The sequence below is a fragment of the Pteropus vampyrus genome, unplaced genomic scaffold (genome assembly GCF_000151845.1).
Source record: "Pteropus vampyrus isolate Shadow unplaced genomic scaffold, Pvam_2.0 Scaffold48, whole genome shotgun sequence".
Taxonomy (NCBI): Eukaryota; Metazoa; Chordata; class Mammalia; order Chiroptera; family Pteropodidae; genus Pteropus; species Pteropus vampyrus.
This window is the reverse complement of record NW_011888829.1, coordinates 5,255,517-5,265,070: the sequence shown is the minus strand read 5'-3', so window position 1 is coordinate 5,265,070 and position 9,554 is coordinate 5,255,517. Positions and strand designations below refer to the sequence as shown.

The window sequence follows — 9,554 nt, the reverse complement described above, 5'->3', positions numbered from 1 at the left end:
TCGACCTGCTTTGTCTCAAAAGATTTTGCTAATAAATTTCATATTTGTTAATCGGTTGAGCAATGTTTCCATTTTAAAAAATTAATCAAAGATATGTGCAATCACCAAATACAGTTATTGAGCAGGAAAGGATAAGCAATGTCATCACACTGTGTTAATAGAATTCCAGCCCAAAGCAAACAAAATTTGACAGATTAATGAGCCTATGCAGGCTTAGCAGACAGAGGAAGATCTTCAGTGTGACTTTAAAAAATACTGAAAATAGTCTGAGAACTCCTAAGGGTTTAGGAATCCCAGGGACTTAATCTAGTCCCAGAAGATTCTAAAGAGTCCAGAAAATCCCCTATAAAATATAAATATACTTTATTGCATGTGCTTTATGTTGGCCTAAATCCTTTTTTTAATATCTTAATCCCATTCTACTTTAAAGTTTGATATTTACATGGGAATCTCTAAAATTTAAGGATATCCAATTACATTAAAATATTTCTATGCACATATGGTACCCAGGTGCATAATAAATGGAGAAATCATTTTTTTTTTAAAGTGGCATGTAGTTTCTTTCCTAGTTATTCAATCACTGTCTACCTACCCACATATTTTCAGCCACTTTTCTTTCCCCATCCAGCCTTCAGCTCCATATTCTTTTCTTTAGCTCCATATTCTTTTTCTTGCTATTAAGTCTATAATGTAATGAACTCTTAATAAACATATGGTACATTAGTCTGTTTCTCCAAAGAAACAGAACCAAAATTATACATATGTATACAAAGACAGAAACACAGAGATTTATTTTAAGGAATGAATTTACATGATTGTAGGGATGTGCAAGTCCAAAATTTGCAGGACTGGCTGGCAGGCTGGAAATGCCAAGAGCTGATGATGTAGCTTGAATCTGAAGGCAGTCTGGAGGCAAATTCCTTCCTCTTCCAGGGGTGGAATTCATACAATGAAAAATGAGCCAACTTCGATTTTTTTTTTTTTGGCTGTTTTGGTGAAAGGTGTAAACAATTCACAACCTGACATCATTGCATAGTCTCAAAGGAATAAGAAATTAAAGAGGTTTTGTGCCCAGCCTCTCAGTAGAGGGAAGAAAGCGTTGTGACACCCAGACACAAGAGTATTGTTGAATTATTTGGGGTTCTAGGTATTTTAGGAGGATTTGGAGTGTGAAAAGAGATAAAAGAGGAATTAAAAGGAATTGCTGCTTTCTGGAGACCAAGAGAGGCCTGAGGTCAGACACAGCTACACTGAACTCTGATCTACATCTTTTCTTGTAAACACCACCAACTGGCAACTTTGTGAGAAAGAGAAGTGTTCTATCTAAGAGAAGAATATAATTAGTTTGTTGAACTAAATGACTCTTGCCCTATACTAAATGTTTATGTTCTCCCTGTCCATGTGTTAAAATCCTATTGCCTAATGTGATGGTATTTGGATGTGAGGCCTGTGGAAGGTGATTAGGTCGTGAGAGTGGAGCCCTCCTGAATTGGATTAGTGCCCTTATAAAAGAGGCCTCAGAGAGCTTGTCACCCTGTCCACCATATGAAGACAAAGAAAACTCGCATATTTACAGTGGTATTTGCTGAAGCAGAATTTTATGTGGGCATTAGCTTAATGAAGGCACAGAAGAAGTAGGAACTATTCTTTCCTTTGAAGGGTAGAGACAGGGGATCTCTTGAAGAGACTGAAAGCTTTTGTTTTATCAAGGAAACTCTGAGGCATCCCAGACGACTCAAGCGAGAAGCAAGATGACCGATACTTTGCCTCCAGCCAGATATCTGTAGAGGCCGGGAGGAGCAGCCTCACAAGAGTCAAGAAGAGAGGCTATCTTCTTGTCTAGTCACCGTGAGATCACGGGGTCACGGGGTCACTCAGATATGTTTGTTGACTTCTTTTGCCCCTGAAATTCCAGGGTGGCTTCTTAGATAGGAATAAGATGAGAGGATCTCTATAGAGGGGCAGCCTTATTAAGACTCTGGGGGTCCCCAGCTGGCTCTGGCCCTGCAATATTTACTAATACCTGCCGTTGGCAAAATATTGCTCTAGATGCTGAAGGGAGTTACAAAGGCTGAAAAGATTCTCCTCATTCATGAGGGCGGAGATATGAATTTACACAAAACCAGACCAGTCAATAAAAATGCAAGTGACCAAGAATCTTGCCATCAACCTCGGCTTCACGGAGATCTACAAAAATACTCTTGACAGCTCATCAGTCGGACACACATCCCATCTTAGATCTAGAATTAGCCTCAGCAATCACCTTGAACAATCCTCTTCCCAACTTACAGGTGAAGAAATGGTACCCAGAGTTGAGAAGTCTTGTGTCCAACGTAGGTAGGAGGAGGTGGAATGGGAAGTAGAGAGTAGAATTCCAGGCTGCTGGAGCCGACGGGGCCCCCTGTACTGCCTCCCGCGCTGCCTGCCTTCTCTTGTGAGTTATGGGGAAATAATGAAGTGATGGAAGCCAGATAGTCCGACAATCTGTGTTTTATCCCATCTCTGGTGTAGTCGATGCTTCTGAATAGTCAAGACAACATGTGGCTTTGCCTCTTTTTCACCCACAAACTGACGGAAGAACAAAATTACAAAAATAAAATGAGGATAGCCTCACCCTGAACTCTACGTGTATTTTTCTAACATAGTTATATCAGTCTCTCTTCCATTCTTGGCACAGCTTTCTCATCAAATCTATGCACTATAGAACATGCTAGTTACAAGTGTAAGTGCTGGAGCCCGACTCTCTGAATTTGAATCTCACCTTTGCCTCTACTGGCAGTGTGACCTTGGACAAGTCCCTTAAAGGGCAAGTCTCTCCTTTAGCTTCCTTATCTGGAAAATAAGGAGGTGGGACCAGATCCCCTTGAAGGTTCTGCTTAGCCCTTAGTGCTTCTGTTTATTAAAAAAAAAAAAAAAATGTAAGAAATGACCAATGTGCCAACTAGAAGAGGAGAAGGACCAGGGGAGCAGGCAGTAGCAGGCAGTAGACAGATCAAAGAGCCTCTCCTTTCCACTCAGCTGAAAACCAGCTTCTCTTGCATCTCTTTGCTTTGCTTTTGCGGTGCTTCTGACGAGAGAGGAAGAACACGGGAACTTTGAGTTGTTATTGAGGAAGAGTGTGTGGTCAGAAATTTGACCAGGAAACCCAGCTTACATCAAACGGCAGTGAGGTGGTGACAAGATAAGGGTTTCCTGAAGACTGGCTGTTTGGCCCCAGGCCAGGAATAAAGGGCATCGATGAAGAATAAAACCTCAGGATGTTTCAGCTGGGGTAGACTAATTGATCACCAGCGTTACCCCGGTAACTAGTCTGGAGGTCCTTTGTGGGGGAATTAGAACTAATGAACCAGAATCACTGGGAACGGGGCCCAGTAATCAGCAGTTTAAAGCAGAGCCTCAGATGATTTTTTAGGCTTAAGTTTTAGAACCACTGATGTGGTTCATCCCCTTGCTTACAAACAAGGATCAGCTATTTCTTTTCTCTCTGCTTCCTTTTAGGCAGAAGTTGTTCAATGTAGAGAAACAGAGTTTGACGACAGCATCGCTCCTTCTAAGTCACCAGTGTTCAGGGAGCTAGCAAGTAAGCATAGGAAGAAGATGGATGAGAAATAGCTAGAAAATTCTCAAGGCCTTGGGCAGAGGTGAATTTGATTCTCTTCTGCCTATTGCCCTCCGCCCCCAATGAGTTAATGCTGCTGTATGCGTGGTCTCAGGTGTTATTATGGTGAGAGACAGGCTTCCTGAGAAAGGAGACCTTTACCCTTCACGGGTCACACAGAGCAGGACAGAAGGTGCCTACGACTGGCTCGTTCCAGAAGCAGCCGCCCCCTAGCAGAATCCTAACTGTTCACAAAAGCAGTTTCTCTGAGGTCAAGGACTGAGAACAAACTGCAAATAAAAACATCAGCCTTCTTTGCAGTTGACTCACTTGAGGTCATCCCAGGGAGCAGCCAAGATGCTGTATAAGGCAGGAGCAACTTGATTTGGGGCATGTATAAATTAGGAAATGTGTAGTTCTAAATGGAAAAATAATAGGTAGTATTATTTGCACAGCTGATAGACAAATTTGACATTCTGTGTGCTAAGACTTTTAAATACTCACAACCAAGAACATACAGGAGTATGTTTCTACATAGATCTTTCTGATGGAATATTGCAAACTTCCAAGAGCCCTTTGCTAAATCTTTCTGTGATCTCATTCAACACTTTTTTTTTTTTTTTTGGTAAATAATGGCTAAATTTTCCTGAGTCACCCTAGTAAATACTGTAGGGTAATACTTTGAGTGCTGCCAAGGGTCCAGGACCTGGGATACACCCATAATGCACAGGTAACTCGCCAGGAAAGAGACCCCTTTGCTAATAAGCAGGTGGAGGTGCTAAACCTATTTTATTTAACATTGAGGATCCGTTTGAGGTGGGCCATGGAAATTCATTCTTGAAAATATTTCAGGAAGCATGAGAAGTTCATGTCCTCTTAGGATTCGAGCTTCCCAGGGAGTCATAACCAAACCCCAACTTTCAGGAAGAGGCTTCTTGGAGGTATTGAGACGAGGGAGTTTATGAACTTGACCTTCTCAGAGAACCCCAGAGAGGGGAGGAGTTGATGCTGAACTAGACCTTCTACAGTAACACCTTCTTATTCCCTCAATACTCACCAATGGGAATGTTTGCCCCCCACTGGCGCATCTGCTTCCCAGGGGAACAGTCCTAGGAGAGTAGAAGCAACCTGCCCGAAGTCCCACCAAAACGAGTGGCAGGGCTAGGATTCAAACTCACATCCGCCAAACCCCAAAGCCACATTACAGTATATGACGCGTGCCATGGGGACATTTTCAAGTAATGGTGAAAATAATATTATGCTTTCAATTACTGAGGAGTGCTTCACTGAACCTCAGATGCCTTATCGATAAACCAGGCCTAACAACACCCACTCACAGTGCTGCAGTGAATATTGAATAAGATAACACATGCGTGTCGAACATTCAACATTTTTTTCTGGAATACAGAAGACTTGTAAAACATGAGAGCTATTATTTTCATTGTGTTTGGGGAGGAGAAAGAAATGAATAGGTTAGTTGAAGTGTGCGCATTGTTTTCTATGACCCAATACAGAGGTTAAATTAATGATCTTTGGAAATGGAAAAGAAGCGTTATAACTTGTCACCCTCATTTAGACTTGACAAATCTTTAAACCAACTGACTAACAAAAAAAAGAGTTAATTTTAGGGATGATTATAAGAGATTGGATGGAAAGATACTTAAGACCATTTTGAATAGAAAAGCAATTTACAGAGTTATAAACACAAACAAGAAAGGGACAGTGAAAAACAAACAAAAAAACCATAAAACTGCCAAGACCATAAAAAGATGCCCACTCTCCATTCTACATGCAATGAGCATCTATTATATGCTGAAAAATGTGCAGCACTGATTTGTGCCCCTCTCAGGAAGGCATTTCTGGCTCTAGAGACTAAATAGTAGACTCCTTGGGCGTAGATGGATCAGGCACACTTCTATAATAGGAGGCGAAGCCCACCTAGAGGAAGCAATTTAGCAGAAGATAGTAACATGATTAAAAAGTTTTCAGCAGTGACAGGTGCTTCTGCTGAAGCAGTAATATTTATTAGGAAAGTTTTGCAAGTATAATTTTACTGAAATCGTGACATTTGATGGTTTAAGTGGAGAATACTGGATGGAAAGTTGTGATTATTCCTACCAATCAAAAAACGGAGCTCTTTTCCTCCCTGGTTGCTTGAGGGCCTGTCGCCATCATGAATGACGTAGTAACTTTCTGGACCAGGAAGTTCATAACCAATAGGCTACTTCAATGGAAACAAATGGTCACTGATGTCCTTCATCCTGGAAAGGCAACAGTACCTAAGACAGAAATTCAGGAAAAACCAGCCAAAATGTACAAGACCATACCAGATGTCATCTTTGTATTTGGATTCCGAACCCATTTCGCTGGTGGCAAGACGACCAGCTTTGGCATGATTTATGATTCCTTGGACTGTGCAAAGAAAAATGAACCGAAACGTAGACTTGCAAGACATGGCCTTTATGAGAAGAAAAAGACCTCAAGAAAACAGCGAAAGGAACGTAAGAACAGAATGAAGAAAGTTAGAGGGACTGCAAAGGCCAGCGTTGGAGCTGGCCAAAAGTGAGGTGGAGATTGGACAATGGAAGGAGTAAAGATTCATCAATGACTATCTGGTGATCAGATTTTTCATGAGAGAATTAATAAACTAAGAACTTTAAAAAAATGGAAAAAAATGAGGGTTTTTTTTTTTTTTTTTGGGTCCTCCTGAACTTACATAGTTGTTGGAGTTTATAGAAGGAATATCAAGAAAATGTTTTGCAATTTCAAAGAGTACGTGTTAGGTAAGTACCCTTACTTCATACCATATATAAAAATTAACTCGAAATGGACCAAAGATCTAAATGTAAGACCTAAAACTATAAAATTCTTAGAAGAAAACATAGGGCAAAAACTTCATGACATTGGATTTGGTAATGATTTCTTAGATATGATACAAAAGGCCTAGGCAAGAAAATATAGACAGATTGACCTTCTGGAAAATTTGAAAATTTATGCCACAAAATTTTCTATCAACAGAGCAAAAAGGAAACCCACATTTGCAAATCATATATCTGATAAGGGATTAGTATCCAGAATATATGGAGAACTCCCCAAACTCAACAACAACAACAACAAAAACCCAACTCAATTCAAAAATGGGCAAAGGACTTGAATAGACATTTCTTCAAAGAAGATATACAAATGGACAACAAACCCATGAAAAGATGTTCAACATCACTAATCGTCAGAGAAATGAAAATGAAAACCATAATGATATACTGCTTCATACCCTTCAGTGTGGCCACTATTAAAAAAAAAAAGCAGAAAATAACGCGTGTCGACAAGGATGTGGAGAAACTGGAACTCTCGTGCACTGTTGCTAGGAATGTAAAGTGGTACAGCAGCTATGAAAAACAGTACGGTGGTTTTTAAAAAATTAGAAATAGAATTACCACATGATCCCGCAATTCCACTTCTGGTTATAAACCCCAAATAATTGAAAATAGGGTCTTGAAGAGACATTTGCATACCTATGTTTATAGCAGCCTTATTCATAATTGCTAAAATATGAAAGCAACCCAAGTGTCAATTGATGGATGAATAGATACGCAAAATGTGGTATATACATACAATACAATATTATTCAGCCTTGGAAAAGAAATTCTGACACATGCTACAACATGAATGAAACCTGAGACGTTTTGCTAAGTGAAATAAGCTAGTCGCAAAAAGATAAATATGGTATGATTCTACTTATATGAGGTATGAGGTACTTAGAGTAGTCAAAATCATAGAGACAGAAGTAGAATGGTGGTTGCCAGGGTGTGGGAGGAAGGGAGAAACAGAGAGTTGATGTTTAATGCATACAGAGTTTCAGTTTTGCAAGATGAAGCGTTCTGGAGCTGGGTAGTCGCCATGGAAGCACAACATTATGAATGTATTTAATACTATACTTAAAAATAGTTAAGATGGTACATTGTATGTTATAACACTTTATCACAATAAAAAGAATTGGGAAAAAAACAAAAACAAAAAACTAAAAATAATTGTGGCCAAATGCCGTACCATTCAAAGATAAAAGTAGTTTTATGAAGCGAGACATTAGATCCAGGAAAAGCTTCTTAATATTTGGATGTTCTATAAGCCAATGGTCCCAGACTTTAGGAATTCATAAGCAAGCCAGAATGACCTTCTCTAAAAAAAATATTAAAGAGTGTGGAATCAATGAAAGATTGACAACATTTTATTTTGCCAAATAGTAGCATTAAGAAAAAACAAACAAAAAAACCCCTCTCTTCTATAATTATCAGTTTTCCACACACACACACAAAAACCTTTTACATCTAAAAAAAATGTAAGAACATAAACTAAAAAGAGGAAAGACTCCTTTCCACGAAAGCTTACTGGATAGCCTTAACCTTGTTGCATAGTCCAGCTATGTTGTGGCCAATACCTGTGCTCTTTCCTTTCATGATATGCTGCAGGACTGTCTTTTCCAGCCCCCATACATTTAGGCAAGACTGTGTGACTGGTTCCCACCAACTCAAGTGCGGAAGGGATCATGCCACCTCTGGGCCAGGTGGCTAAGAGCAGGTGTGCCCTTTCCACCCTTCTTTCCCATGTCCTAGAAGATGGCAGACCCCCTGAATAGAAGGAGCACAAGGCCCAAGATGACTAATAAACAGTCCTCACCTTTCGCAACCGTGCCAGGACTGAGAAATAAACATTTATTTTGCTAAGCTACTGAAATTGGGGGCTGTTTGTTAAAGACACATTATTATTTAGCTTAACTAATATACACCAATTCATAAATATAGTTGTACATTTATTCATATATTATATGAATTAATTTTTCTCATTTTTCTGTGAACCGGCCTTTTTTTTTTTTTTTTTACAATGCCCACATTTATTTCAACTATACAGGCAGAAATATGAAAAGTACTCAGGCAAAGAGCCCTTTACATTTGTTCAGGGTCTAGATGATTTACACACATAGTCCTGAGCCTGTCTGGTGTGGAGGGGCCAGGCCTACCTAGCCATCCTGGCTCAGCGCAAAGTTCTCCGCTAACCCAGCTTCTTGACAGAGCCTTTGCCCAGGCCAGGCACCCAGTGTGACTAGCAGGATCTACCTGACCCCAGTGTCTCCCCTGTGGCTCAGTAGCCTGTGACTTCCCACACCAAGATCTCATTGTGGGCCGCTGTGAAGAGCAGATGGGCACATGGGGTGAACCTGCAAAGCTGTACCCAGTCGTCGTGGCCAGCAAAGTCCTGTGTGGCCTCCGTCACACGGTCCACCAACCCCAGCACACACTCAGTGAACCCAATGGCTATGAGGTGGGCCCCAGGGGACAGGCTCAGGGATACAGTAAAGAAAGGCAGAGGGATCTTCTCCACCACCTGCTTCTGGCGGAGGCTGTAGAGGACCACCTCTGGCTGTGGGTCGAGGCTCGTACACACCAGCAGTGCCCTAGCCCAGGGGCAGAAGGCAGCAAGGGAAGGCGGTGGGCAGCTTGGATCCTCCAGGAGGGTGGGCACTGGGAAGCTCAGCCAGACCCTGAGCTCACAGCAGCCCCGGAGCCAGTCGGAGGCCCAGATGCTGACCCGCTGGTCCCCATTGGCGGCCAACCACAAGTCCATGCCCTCCACCCCAAACTCTCTATATACTCCTTGTTCGTGCTCTGGATGGTGGAGATTGGGGCACCCTGGTGGTCACTCAGTACACAGAAGGTCATCCCTGTGCGGGGGCAGCTCACAGCTACAAGCCCATCCTTGTCTCCACAGAGGATAGTCTGACCATCAGCAGAGAAGACAATGGCCGTCAGTGCACCAGGATGGGGGTGCATCTTGAGCCCCATTGCGGTTCGGGAGATGTTGAGACACACAGTGTGCCATCACTATAAGCCGCTGCCACGTGTTGCTGTTCTGGGTGTTCACGAGGAGTAGGGCTCCAAGCCAGGCAGGAGCAACTCTGGTT

The 9,554-nt window shown here is 41.7% G+C and overlaps 2 pseudogenes; one reads left to right on the top strand and one right to left on the bottom strand.

Annotated features, from left to right (window-relative positions):
• The first annotated feature begins 5,756 nt into the window (after positions 1 to 5,756).
• LOC105291637 lies at positions 5,757 to 6,256 on the top strand (annotated as a pseudogene).
• A 2,478-nt stretch (positions 6,257 to 8,734) lies between these two features.
• Positions 8,735 to 9,554, bottom strand: part of LOC111739199 — a 5,113-nt pseudogene continuing 4,293 nt past the window's right edge.